The sequence below is a fragment of the Delphinapterus leucas genome, chromosome X (genome assembly GCF_059928025.1).
Source record: "Delphinapterus leucas isolate spDelLeu-1000000601 "Yukka" chromosome X, BTC_Dleu_Yukka2, whole genome shotgun sequence".
In the NCBI taxonomy this organism is placed as follows: Eukaryota; Metazoa; Chordata; class Mammalia; order Artiodactyla; family Monodontidae; genus Delphinapterus; species Delphinapterus leucas.
The window spans coordinates 11735126-11750035 of record NC_143150.1 but is presented as its reverse complement, the minus strand read 5'-3'; the positions used below and the strand labels follow the sequence as shown (position 1 = coordinate 11750035).

Sequence of the window (14910 nt, the reverse complement as noted above, 5' to 3'; positions counted from 1 at the left end):
ATTTTGTGTCTACACATACCAAATTTGGTGGTTAATTCTATTCACCAACTATTTTCAATTCTTAGAATCTCTGAGCATATAGCAGAATGGCACTTCTCAGCCCCCTTGTGGTGGGAAGGGACCTTATGATTACTTCTAGCCAATAAATTATGATTAGAGATGATATGTGCCCTTTTGAGGCCAGATCATTTAATTGTTCATCTGAGACACTTAAAATCTCTATGTCAATCCTGTATGGTAACCTTCAATTGTCCAGAGAGTGGGTGTTCTATTGCCTGAGCCTCAGAATAAGGATGATGTGGAGGAAGACCCCTTGACAACCCTCAACTGACGTGTAGTGTAGTACAAGTGAGAAATAAACCTTTGGTGCTTGAAATTTCTGAGATTATTTTATTGTCTTTGGTGTTTTTACAACAGCACAACCTTACCCACTGGGGGCAGACACCAAAAACAACGGGAACTACAAACCTGCAGCCTGCAAAAGGGAGACCCCAAATCCAGTAAGTTAAGCAAAATGAGAAGACAGAGAAAAACACAGCAGATGAAGGAGCAAGGCAAAAAACCACCAGAGCAAACAAATGAAGAGGAAATAGGCAGTCTACCTGAAAAAGACTTCAGAGTAATGATAGTAAAGATGATCCAAAATCTTGGAAATAGAATGGAGAAAATACAAGAAACGTTTAACAAGGACCTAGAAGAACTAAAGTGCAAACAATGATAAACAACACAATAAATGAAATTAAAAATTCTGTACAAGGAATCAATACCAGAATAACTGAGGCAGAAGAATGGATAAGAACCTGGAAGATAAAAGAGTGGAAATAACTACCACAGAGAAGAATAAAGAAAAAAGAATGAAAACAATTGAGGACAGTTTCAGAGACATTTGGGGCAACATTAAACACACCAACATTCGAATTATAGGGGTCCCAGAAGATGAAGAGAAAAAGAAAGGGACTGAGAAAATATTTGAAGAGATTAGGGTTAAGAACTTCCCTAATATGGTAAAGGAAATAGTCAATCAAGTCCAGGAAATGCAGAGAGTCCCATACAGGATAAATCCAAGGAGAAATGGGCCAAGACACATATTAACCAAACAATCAAAAATTAAATACAAAGAAAAAATATTAAAATCAGCAAGGGAATCCCCATAAGGTTAAAAGCTGACCTATCCGCAGAAACTCTTCAAGCCAGAAGGGAATGACAGGACATATTTAATGAAATGAAAGGGAAAAACCTACAACAAAGATTACTCTACCCGGCAAGGATCTCATTCAGATTCGACAGAGAAATTAAAACCTTTATAGACAAGCAAAAGCTTAGAAAATTCAACACCACCAAACCAGCTTTACAACAAATGCTAAAGGAACTTCTCTAGGCAGGAAACACAAGAGAAGGAAAATACCTACAAAAACAAACCCAATACAATTTAAAAAATGATAATAGGAACATACATATTGATAATTACCTTAAATGTAAATGGATTAAATGCTCCAACAAAAAGACATAGACTGCTGAATGGATAAAAAGCAAGACCCGTATATATCCTGTCTACAAGAGACCCAGTTCAGACCTAGGGACACATACAGACTGAAAGTGAGGGAATGGAGAAAGATATTCCATGCAAATGGAAATCAAAAGAAAGCTGGAGTAGCAATTCTCATATCAGACAAAATAGACTTTAAAATAAAGGCTATTATAAGAGACAAAGAAGGACACTACATAATGATCAGGGGATCCATCCAAGAAGAAGATATAACAATTGTAAATATTTATACACCCAACAAAGGAGCACCTCAATACATAAGGCAAATGCTAACAGCAATAAAACGGGAAATCGACAGTAACACAACCATAGTAGGGGACTTTAACACCTCACTTTCACCAATGGAAAGACCATCCAAAATGAAATTAAATAAGGAAACACAAGCTTTAAATGATACATTAAAAATATAGACTTAATTGATATTTATAGGACATTCCATCCCAAAACAGAATACACTTTCTTCTCAAATGCTCATGGAACATTCTCCAGGATAGATAATATCTTGGGCCACAAATCAAGCCTTGGCAAATTGATGAAAATTGAAACCATATCAAGTATCTTTTCCAACCACAGCACTATGAGACTAGATAACAATTACAGGAAACAAACTGTAAAAAATACAAAAACATGAAGGCTAAACGATACGCTACTGAATAACCAAGAGATCACTAGAGAAATCAAAGAGGAAATCAAAAAATACCTAGAAACAAATGACAAAACACAACAACCCAAAATCCATGGGATGTAGCAAACGCACCTCTAAGAGGGAAGTTTATAGCAATACAATCCTACCTCAAGAAACAAGAAAAATCTCAAATAAACAACCTAAACATATATCTAAAGCAATTAGAGAAAGAGGAACAAAAAAAGCCAGTTAGCCAATGGAAAGAAATCATAAAAATCAGATCAGAAATAAATGAAAAAGAAATCAAAGTAACAATAGCAAAGATCAATAAAGCTTAAAGCTGATTCTTTGAGAAGATAAACAAAATTGATAAACCATTAGCCAGACTCATCAAGAAAAAAAGGGAGAAGACTCAAATCAACAGAATTAGGAATGAAAAAGGAGAAGTAACAACTGACACTGCAGAAATACAAAGGATCATGAGAGATTTCTACAAGGAACTATATGCCAATAAAATGGACAACCTGGAAGAAATGGACATATTCTTAGAAAAACACAACCTTCTGAGATTGAACCAGGAAGGAATAGAAAATATGAACAGACCAATCACAAGCACTGAAATTGAAACTGTGATTAAAAATCTTCCAACAGGGCTTCCCTGGTGGCGCAGTGGTTGAGAGTCTGCCTGCCGATGCACGGGACACGGGTTCGTGCCCCGGTCTGGGAAGATCCCACAAGCTGCGGAGTGGCTGGGCCCGTGAGCCATGGCCACTGAGACCGCGTGTCCGGAGCCTGTGCTCTGCAACAGGAGAGGCCACAACAGTAAGAGGCCCACGTACCGCAAAAAAAAAAAAAATCTTCCAACAACAAAAGCTCAGGACCATATGGATTGACAGGCGAATTCTACAAAACATTTAGAGAAGAGCTAACACCTATCCTTCTCAAACTCTTCCAAAATGTAGCAGAGGGAGGAACACTCCCAAACTCATTCTACGAGACCACCATCACCCTGATACAAAAACCAGACAAAGATGTCACAAAAAAAGAAAACTACAGACCAATATCACCGATGAACATAGATACAAAAATCCTCGACAAAATACTAGCAAACAGAATCCAACAGCATTTTAAAAGGATCATACACCATGATCAAGTGGGATTTACCCCAGGAATGCAAGGATTCTTCAATATATGCAAATCAATCAGTGTGATACACCATATAAACAAATTGAAGAATAAAAACCATGTGATCATCTCACTAGATGCAGAAAAAGCTTTTGACAAAATTCAACATCCATTTATGTCAAAAACTCTCCAGAAAGTAGGCATGGAGGGAACCTACCTCAACATAGTAAAAGCCATATATGACAAACCCACAGCCAACATCGTTCTTAGTGGTGCAAAACAGAAACCAATTCCACTAAGTTCAGGAACAAAATAAGGTTATCCACTCTCACCAATATTACTCAACATAGTTTTGGAAGTTTTAGCCTCAGCATCAGAGAAGAAAAAGATATAAAAGGAATCCAAATTGGAAAAGAAGAAGTAAAACTGTCACTGTTTGCAGATGACATGATACTATATATAGAGAATCCTAAAGATGCTACCAGAAAACTACTAGAGCTAATCAATGAATTTGCTAAAGTAGCAGAATACAAAATTAACGCACAGAAATCTTTTGCATTCCTGTACACTATTGATGAAAAATCTGAAAGAGATCTTAAGAAACACTCCCATTTACCATTGCAACAAAAAGAATAAAATACCTAGGAATAAACCTACCTCAGGAGACAAAAGACCTGTATGCACTAAAATATAAGGCACTGATGAAAGAAATTAAAGATGATCCAAACAGAGGGAGAGATATACCATGTTCTTGGATTGGAAGAATCAACATTGTGAAAATGACTATACTACCCAAAGCAATCTACAGATTCAATACAATCCCTATCAACTAACCAATGGCATTTTTCACAGAACTACAACAAATTTTTACAATTTGTATAGAAACACAAAAGACCCTGAATAGCCAAAGCAATCTTGAGAAAGAAAAATGGAGCTGGAGGAATCAGGCTCCCTGACTTCAGATTATACTACAAAGCTACAGCAATCAAGACAGTATGGTACTGGCACAAAAACAGAAATGTAGATCAATGGAACAGGATAGAAAGCCCAGAGATTAACCCATGCCCTTATGGTCACCTTATCTTTATAAAGGAGGCTAGAGTACACAATGGAGAAAAGACAGCCTCTTCAATAAGTGGTGCTGGGAAAACTGGACAGCTACATGTAAAAGAATGAAATTAGAACACTCCCTAACATCATATACAAAAATAAACTCAAAATGGATTAAAGACCTAAATGTAAGGCCAGACACACTAAAACTCTTAGAGGGAAACATAGGCAGAACACTCTGTGACATAAATCACAGCAAGATCCTTTTTGACCCACCTCCTAGAAAAATGGAAATAAAAAGAAAAATAAACAAATGGGACCTATTGAAACTTAAAAGATTTTGCACAGCAAAGGAACCCATAAACAAGATGAAAAGATAACCCTCAGAATGGGAGAAAATATTTGCCACTGAATTAACTGAGAAAGGATTATTCTCCAAAATATATAAGCAACTCATGCAGCTCAACACCAATAAAAACAAACAACCCAATCCAAAAATGGGCAGAATACCTAAATAGACATTTCTCCAACGAAGATATACAGATTGCCAACAAACACATGAAACGATGCTCAATATCACTAATCATTAGAGAAATGCAAGTCAGAATTACAATGAGGTATCACCTCACACCAGTCAGAATGGCCAACATCAAAAAATCTACAAACTGGAGATGGTGTGGAGAAAAGGAACTCTCTTGCAGTGTTGGTGGGAATGTAAATTGGTACAGCCACTATGGAGAACAGTATGGAGGTTCCTTAAAATACTAAAAATAGAACTACCGTATGACAGAGCAATCCCACTCTTGGACATATACCCTGAGAAAACCATAATTCAAAAAGAGTCATATATCACAATGCTCTTTGCAGCTCTATTTACAATAGCCAGGGCGTGGAAGCAAACTAAGTGTCCATCAACAGATGAATGGGTAAAGAAGATGTGGCACATATATACAATGGAATATTGCTCAGCCAAAAAAGATATGAAATTGCGTTATTTGTAGTGAGGTGGATGGACTTAGAGTCTGTCATATAGAGTGAAGTAAGTCAGAAAGAGAAAAACAAGTACTGTATGCTAACACATATATATGGAATCTAAAAAAATGGTTCTGACGAACCTAGGGGCAGGACAGGAATAAAGACCCAGACGTAGAGAATGGACTTGAGGACATGCGGAGGGGAGCGGGTGAGCTGGGATACAGTGAGAGTGTAGCATTGACATATATACACTGCCAAATGTAAAATAGCTAGTGGGAAGCAGCTGCATAGCACGGGGAGAGTTGCTCGGTATTTGTGAGCCCTTAGAGGGCTGGGATAGGGTGGGTGGGAAGGAGGCACAAGAGGGAGGGGATATGGGCATAAATGTATACATATAGCTGATTCACTTTGTTATACAGCAGAAACTAACACAACAATTTAAAGCAATTATACTGCAGTAAAGATGTTTAATAAACAACTAAAAAAGCAAACAAATAAATAAATAAACAAAAGATTGCTCTAGCTATTTGGGTCTTTTGTGTTTCCATACACATTGTGAAATTTTTTGTTCTAGTTCTGTGAAAAATGCCATTGGTAGTTTGATAGGGATTGCATTGAATCTGTAGATTGCTTTGGGTAGTATAGTCATTTTCACAATGTTTAATCTTCCAATCTAAGAACATGGTCTATCTCTCCTTCTGTTTATATCATCTTTAATTTCTTTCATCAGTGTCTTATAGTTTTCTGCATACAGGTCTTTTGTCTCCTCAGGTAGGTTTATTCCTAGGTATTTTATTCTTTTTGCTGCAATGGTAAATGGGAGTGTTTCCTTAATTTCTCTTTCAGATATTTGATGCAATTTTAAATGGGATTATTTTCTTGCTTTCTCTTTCTTATAGTTTATGTTTAGTTTGTAGAAGAGCAACAGATTTGCATATATTAGTCTTGTATCCTGAGACTTTCCTGGGTTCATTTATTAGTTCTAATAGTTTTGGGGTGGAGACTTTAGTGTTTCCTATAAAAAGTATCATGTCATCTGCAAATAGTGACAGTTTTATTTCTTCCCTTCCAATCTGGATGCCTTTTATATTTCTTTTTCTTGTATGATTGCTGTTTCTGGGACTTCGAATACTATGTTAAATAGAAGTGGTGAGAGTGGGTATCCTTGTCTTGTTCCTGAATTTAGAGGAAAGGCTTTCAGCTTTTCACTGTTGAGTATGATGTTGGCTGTGGGTTTTTCATAAATGTCCTTTATTATGTTGGAGTCTGTTCCCTCTATACCCACTTTGTTTAGAGCTTTTATCATAAATGGATGTTGGATTTTATCAAAAGCTTTTTCTGCATCTATTAAGATGATCTTATGATTTTTATTCTTCCTTTTGTAATGTGGTATATCACATTGATTGATTTGTGAATGTTGAATCATCCTTGTGACTCTGGAATAAATTTAACTTGCTCATAGTGCATGATCCTTTTTATATATTGTTGGATTTGGTTTGGTAAAATTTTGTCGAGGAGCTTTGCATCTATATTCATCAAAGGTATTGGCCTGCAATTTTTCTTTTTTACAGTCTTTGCCTGGTTTTGGTATCAGGGTAACAGTGGCCTCATAGAATGAATTTGAGAATATTTCACGCTCTTCAGTTCTTTGCAGTAGTTTGAAAAGGATAAGTATTTGTTCTTCTTTAAGTGTTTGATTGAATTTCCTGATGAAGTGGTCTGGACCTGTACTTTTGGTTTCTGGGATCTTTTTTAAAAAATTTTAAATCAATTTTACTACTACTGATTGGTCTGTTCAAATTGTCTGTTTCTTTTTGATTCAGTCTTGGCAGGTTGTATGTTTCTAGAAATTTGTCCATTTTTTCTAGGTTGTCCAACTTGTTGGCATATAACTGTTCTTAGTAGTCTTATGATTTTTCTGTATATCTGTGGTATCAGTTGTTATCTCTCCTCTTTCATTTCTTATTTTGTTCATTTGGGTCTCACAGAACTAGAACAAATAATCCTAAAACTCATACAGAACCAGAAAAGACCCCAATTTGCCAAAGCAATCTGCAGAAAAAAGAAGCTGGAGGTATCACCCTCCCAGACTTCAGATAATGCTACAAAATTTTACTAATCAAAACAGCATGGTATTGAAACAAAAACAGATACATAGATCAGTGGAACAGAATAGAGAGCCTAGAAGGAAACCCACTCAGTTATGATCAATTAATCTACAACAAAGGAGGTAAGAATATTCAGTGGAGAAAAGACAGCCTTTTCAACAAGTGGTGCTGGCAAAACTCGACAGCTACATGTAAAAGAATGAAATTAGAGCTTCCCTGGTGGCACAGTGGTTAAGAGTCCGCCTGCCAATGCAGGGGACACAGGTTCGTGCCCTGGTCCGGGAAGATCCCACATGCCATGGAGCGGCTAGGCCCGTGAGCCATGGCTGCTAAGCCTGCGCATCCGGAGCCTGTGCTCCGCAACGGGAGAGGCCACAACAGTGAGAGGCCCGCGTACCGCAAGAAAAAAAAAAACCAACTCTTGTTCTGCAGACATGTAGAAACTTTCCCTTATATCTTTAAGAAGTATCTTCTAGGTACAATTGGAATATTAGGAAAGGAGAACTGAAGTGTCACTGGAGGAGTCAGGGAAAGTTACTGGAGTTGGTGACACATGAGTTGAGATGTGAAAATTAGCAGGAGAGGGTAAGGTCGATGGAGAAAGTGAGAGCAGGAAAGACATGGCAGGTGGAGGGAAGAACATGTGCAAAATCGTGATGTCAGCTGAGAACCCAAATGGCCTTAGAGAGATTATATAACTCCCTTGCTTTAGTCTTGGGGGAAAATGAGCCCCTACACTGTGCCAGGTGCTAGGAATACAGACATAATTAAGACTATTTCTCTTGTCCTCAAGAAGTATACAGTATATTGTGAAAGTAATAATTTTATCTTTTCCCACTATTGCAACTGTTTTATTTCTATTTTTTATGATGTTCAAATGGTCCAGTATGCTTAGCTCTGCTTCCAGACTAAATGCCACATGCCTATATCTGGTTATCCGTGTTGCCAGTGGTGCTGGTATGAGAGACTACTTGCAGGTTCCTCCCAACTGCAGGATGAAGATAGATCACAGAACATGTACTACTGATGGCAGGATCTGTCCTCATATTCATAACTGAAGGACCATTTTCCAAAATATTCATTCATCACATTACAGTTACATTTTATTGCTAAGACTTGAGGTCAGTATTCATGAATTCAATCCACTAACCCCCCTCCACTGGGCACCAATTAGATGGGCAGCTTTGAGCCTAGGTGTTATGAGGCTGTAAACATCAACCACATGAAGGTGTTGTCCGTTCAGTAGCTAAAAATTTCATTGGGATAAATATGTGTATATTACTAAAATAAGATATATCGAGGCACACATTTCCTGTAGGGAAATGAACATTAACTTTGCAATACTCGAAGTCAATCTGCAACTTTTTGGTTTCATTTATCTTGGGCAAATTATTTAACATCAAGTTTCAATTTCCCCCTCCATAAAATGGAAATGATGACACCTCCTACCTTAATAGTTGCATATGTCTGTGCATATGTGTTTGTGCTGAATAAATTAAATAATATATAAATCAATCTGGCCTATAATATGACTTCAGCATATTTCTACCTAGCCACTCCCCTCCCCACCCCAGGCCAATCATCCCAACACCCTAAATATTTTAAGTTGTTTTGAAGTTCAGAGGAACATAAAATATTTGGTGGTGTTTTACTTCTTTCATGAATGATCCAACTCCAAACAAATTTACATGGCAACCCATATATAGTTCTCTCAATACTCAAAATAATGCCTTTGCTAAAACAATTTGGAGTGGTGACTTACTGTGGCCTTGGATCCTGCTACAGAGAGATTTGGCATATATTATCAAGAATACCGTTTTATTTAAAAAGCTCATAAAGCTTCATCCTCAGCTATTACTGACTTAGGAGTAGCAGATATATGGAAACTTTCACACTCTACTGAACGGGATTATACATTCTTCTCTAACCCACATAACTCATATTTCCAGGCTGACTTCTAAGTTCCTCACTTTCTGATTAATGATGTGAATAGCAGCTAGGCAGCGTTCTCTTATCTGAGCATGCCACAGACTCACTTTCAGTTGACCTTCAGAAAGTATTAGGCAGCATTTCTGCAAAACTTCCTTTAGTAATGAACACTGGAAAAGAAAGTTATGATTTGTGATTCTAAAACTACATAGAAATACAAAACACACACACAGTCACTGACATGAGGACTCTGTATGTATATATACAGGCTCTCTTATTTTTACTGATTGATATAAATTTTTTTCAGGAGCAAAGTATCATTAATTACAAAAAAAACTAACTAGCAAAGTTCTCATTAAAGATAAATGTGAACTGGGAAGAACATATGGATAAATCATCCCCTGCCTCATTCAAATTGAAAAGAAACACTGAGTCTGGAGGGAACAGTGAGAAATGTGTGTATTATAAAGTTATAGGTTTTAATAACTTCACCTCATTCTATTAAGCCTCTATAACCCCATTGGAATCATAAAAGGTTAATATTGAAATGAACCCTAAGAGCATAAATTAGGCATTGGCCATTATATCACCCCAAATGAGCCTTAAGCTATGTAACACTTGATCAGCAGGAATTTCCTCTTTTATTAAAGAAATGAAGATACACTGCATTGAATGACATTATTGAGAATACCTAAAATTTCTCATTATCCTACAAGCACTTAAAATTGCTATTACAGATTTCTGCAGGACAAATTCCAGTTCCCAATGGACCCCTGCAGTTTATGGAGTACTAGCCGGGAATGTGTTTCAGTTGCCCACAAATACACACTTATATAGTCATATTGGGTATTTTCAGGAGAAAATGAGATATTTTATTTTTATTCTATCTCTAAAGAAGGGTCCATCTGAAATGGCCACAAATCAAAACTGGGGCCGGCGCGTTGGGGCTGTTGGTCGGGGGCGGCCGCGCGGCGCGAGCGGACCACTCCGGGGCGGGCGCGCGCAGGAATGCTCCGGGGTGGGCTCGCGCAGGGATGCTCGGGGCCGAGGGGTGGGGGTGGCGGCGGCGGCGGCCGTGTGGGCTGAGGCTGCTAGGGAAGCGCGGGCCCTCGGGCCTTTCCTGATCCGGCCGCTCGGGCTGCGCCGCCGCCGAGGCCCCTTCAGCCTCGGGGCAGGGCCCGCTGCCGCTTCTGAACGCGGGGGCCAGGGAGCCCCTGCCTGGGCCCGGAGCCTCCTCTCGGGGGTCAGGCCCGGGCGGGGAGCCCCGAGCCGCTGCCCTCCTCGCCGGCCTCCGAGCCCCATTTCCTGCTTTTTCAGTTTCCCTGGGGAGGTGATGAATAGTTCCGGGGGTCCCCGATGAGGCGGGCCGGGGGGCCGCGCTCTTTATAGAGGGTCCCCGCGGGGCCCGGGTGGGGAAGCGGTTGTCATTGCCCGGGCAGGGGACTTCCCGAGCCTGCCGGGACCATGAGCTGAACTGTGGGAGCGGGACGTGTCCGAAGCCCGAGAGCCAGCCCCCTTCCCCGGCCAGCATGACATCTGAAGAAGCCTCTCTCAGGGCATTGGAAAGTCTGATGACAGAGTTTTTCCACGACTGTACAACCAATGAAAGAAAACGTGAGATAGAGGAACTTCTTGATAACTTTGCTCAGCAAATAGGATCCTGGAGATTCTGCCTGTATTTTCTCTCCAGCACTAGGAATGACTGTGTAATGATGTACAGTTTAACGTTTTCTGAGAATCTGATCAATAAAATGTGGCTTGGGGTCCCATCTCAGGATAAGATGGAAATCCGTAGCTGCCTGTCCAAACTCCTCTTGGCTCACCACAAAACCTTACCTTACTTCATCTGGAACAAGCTCTGCAAAGTGATTGTTGACATTGGCCGTCAAGATTGGCCCATGTTCTACCATGACTTTTTTACTAACATTTTACAGTTGATCCAGTCCCTTGTGACAACTCCCCTCGGGCTGATCATATTGAAGACAACTTCAGAAGACCTGGCTTGTCCCGCTGAGGACCTTCCGAGTGGCTCGGAAGGAGGAGTTGCGAAAGCTGCTGCTGGACCAGGTGCAGACAGTGCTTGGGCTACCGACAGGTATCTTGGAGACTGTCTGGGACAAACACAGCGTGACTGCCACCACCCCACCACCATCCCCGACCTCAGGAGAAAGTGGTGACTTACTGAGTAACCTGTTGCAGAGTCCTAGTTCGGCCAAACTGTTGAATCAGCCAATCCCCATCCTTGATGTGGAGAGTGAGTGTATCTGTTCCTTGGCCTTGGAGTGCCTGGCCCATCTCTTCAGTTGGATTCCTCTGTCTGCCAGCATCATCCTGTCCCTCCTTACCACCATCTTCCACTTGGCCTGCTTTGGCTGTGACATCCAGGCCAGAAAGATGGCATCGGTTAACAGCAGCAGCCAGAACTGTGTGTTGGGTCGGGAGTGCAGCTGGCTTGGGGTCCTGGCCATGTCCTGCATCAATGAACTCATGTCCAAGAACTGTGTGCCTGTGGAATTCGAGGACTACTTACTGTGTATGTTCCAGCAGACTTTCTACCTGCAGAAAATCACCAAGGATAACAATGCCCACACGGTGAAGAGAAGGCTAGAAGAACTCAATGAGTGCTACATCGAGAAGTTTAATGACCTTCTGCAGCTCTTTGTGAGTGTTCACCTAAGAAGAATCGAGTCCTACTCCCAGTTCCCTGTGGTGGAGTTTTTGACAGTTTTGTTCAAGCACACATTTCATCAGCCTACTCACGAAGGTTACTTCTTGTTTGGATATCTGGACGCTCTTTTTGGACTATCTGACAAGGAAAACGAAAAGCCGTCTAGGAGACAGGGAAGCAGTTCTCAACAGGTACGAAGACGCCCTAGTCCTCTTGCTCATGGAGGTGTTGAATCGAATCCACTTCAGATACAACCAGGCCCAGTTGGAGGAGTTGGACGACAAAACTCTGGATGACGATCAGCAGACAGAGTGGCAGTGGTACTCACACCAGAGCTTGGAGGTAGTGGCCAAAGTGATGGAGCTCCTTCCCACACACGCCTTCTCAACACTGTTCCCAGTTCTTCAGGACAATTTAGAAGTTTATCTGGGGGGTTTCCCTGGTGGCGCTGTGGTTGAGGGTCCGCCTGCCAATGCAGGGGACACGGGTTCGTGCCCCGGTCCGGGAGGATCCCACATGCCGTGGAGCGGCTAGGCCTTTGGGCCGTGGCCGCTGAGCCTGCACGTCCAGAGCCTGTGCTCTGCAGCGGGAGAGGCCACAGCAGCGAGAGGCCCGCGTACAGCAAAAAAAAACAAAAAAAATGTTTATCTGGGGTTATGGCAGTTTATATTTACTTCAGGGTCAGGACACAGGTTGAACATCACAGCAGAGAACGACTGCCAGCAGCTGCACTGTTCCCTGTGAGTCCTGAGCTCCCTCCTGCAGGCTGTGGGCCACCTAGCTGAGTACTTCATCGGGGACGTGTTCACAGTGCGCTTCAGGGACACCCTCACTGTGGTGGAGAGGTTGGTCAAAGTCACTTTGTATGGATCTCAGATAAAATTGTACAACATTGAGACTGCCGTGCCATCAGTATTGAAGCCTGATCTCATTGATGTGCATGCTTAGTCCCTGGCTGCTCTGCAGGCTTACTGTCACTTGCTAGCACAGTACTGCAGCGAGGCTCATCGGCAGAATATGCAGCAGTTTGTTACGCTCATCTCCACCACCATGGATACAGTCACACCTCTGATCAGCACCAAGGTCCGAGACAAATTGCTGCTATCTGTGTGCCATTTACTGGCCTCCCTGGCCACCACTGTGCGACCTGTCTTTCTGATCAGCATCCCTACAGTACAAAAAGTATTTAACAGAATCACCGATGCCTCTACCCAGCAGCTTGTTGACAAGGCTCAGGTATTGGTGTGCCACGCCCTCTCTAACATCCTGTTGCTTCCATGGCCAAACATCCCAGAGAACGAGCAGTAGTGGCCTGTGCACTCCATCAACCATGCCAGCCTCATCTCTGTGCTCTCTCGGGATTATTGCAACCTGAAGCCCAATGCTGTCACCCCGCAGAGGAAGATGCCCCTGGATGACACCAAAGTGATTATCCACCAGACAGTGTCTTAGAAGATATCGTGGAGAATTTCTCTGGGGAATCCACCAAGTCCCAACAGATCAGCTACCAGTCCCTGCAGGAATCTGTTCAAGTCTCACTGGCCCTCTTTCCAGCTTTTATCCATCAGCCAGATGTGTCTGATGAGATGCTGAGCTTCTTCCCCACTCTGTTTTGAGGCCTTAGAGTACAGATGGGCGTGCCTTTCACTGAGCAGATCATACAGACTTTCCTCAATATGTTTACCAGAGAACAGTTGGCCGAGAGCATCCTCCATGAAGGCAGTACTGGCTGCCGGGTGGTTGAGAAGTTCCTGAAGATCCTGCAGGTGGTGGTCCAGAAACCTAGCCAGGTGTTCAAGCCCTTCCTCCCCAGCATCATCGCCGTGTGCATAGAGCAGGTGTATCCCATCATCGCTGAGCACCCCTCCCCTGATGTGAAGGCTGAGCTGTTTGAGCTCCTTTTCCGGTCGCTCCATCACAACTGGAGGTGCTTCTTCAAGTCCACCATCCTAGCCAGTGTCCAGAGCGGGATTGCTGAGGAGCAGATGGAGGATGAGCCTCAGTTCAGTGCCATCATGCAGGCTTTTGGACAGTCCTTTCTCCAGCCTGACATCTACCTATTTAAATAAAATCTCTTTTACTTGGAGACTCTCAACACCAAGCAGAAGCTGTACCACAGAAGATCTTCTGGACCACCATTCTCTCTCAGTTTGTGAACGTGCTGCTCCAGATCCTGGTTCACAAGTCCCACGACCTCCTGCAGGAGGAGATTGGCATTGCCATTTACAGCATGGCCTCTGTGGACTTTGATGGCTTCTTCGCGGCCTTCCTCCCAGAGTTTCTGACCAGCTGTGATGGTGTGGATGCCAACCAGAAAAATGTGCTGGGGCGGAATTTCAAGATGGATGGGGACCTGCCCTCATTCACCCAGAATGTGTACAGCCTGGTCAACGACCTGCGTTACTACAGACTCTGCAATGACAGCCTGCCCCCTGGCACCATGAAGCTCTAGGTGCAGCTTTCTCACCGCCCGAGGGACACCGACTCCTGCCACTGCCACCTGCACCACCTCCGCCTGCTGCCACGGGTGTCTCCCAAATGGGCCTCGGCCTCTCCTCGGTTTCTCATGCCCAGAGCGGCGTCACCTGCCCTCGTCCCCTCCACGTTCCTCTCCTGCCGCCCACCCAGCAGAACTGGCTCTGGGGTGTCCCAGGGGTTTGGAGCAGGCAGGGGTCATGCGGCCAGGTACCGGGGAGGCACCGGAAAATCCTGTGGGGTGGTCCACGCAGATCATGCGTGTATCAGTCGCGAGGCAGAAACGCCAAGGACAGCTGTGACAGTGCTACCTTCTCACCATTCCACCTCCCCACCCCTCCCGGCCCAGCAAGCTAAGGAGAGGCATGATGCTGGAACTACTTTGGCACTGCTGTCAAGACTCTCCCTC

The 14910-nt window shown here is 42.7% G+C and overlaps 1 pseudogene; it reads left to right on the top strand.

The window, feature by feature from the left end:
• The first annotated feature begins 10444 nt into the window (after positions 1–10444).
• On the top strand, positions 10445–14588 carry LOC111164584 (exportin-6-like; annotated as a pseudogene).
• The last annotated feature ends 322 nt before the right edge of the window (positions 14589–14910 follow it).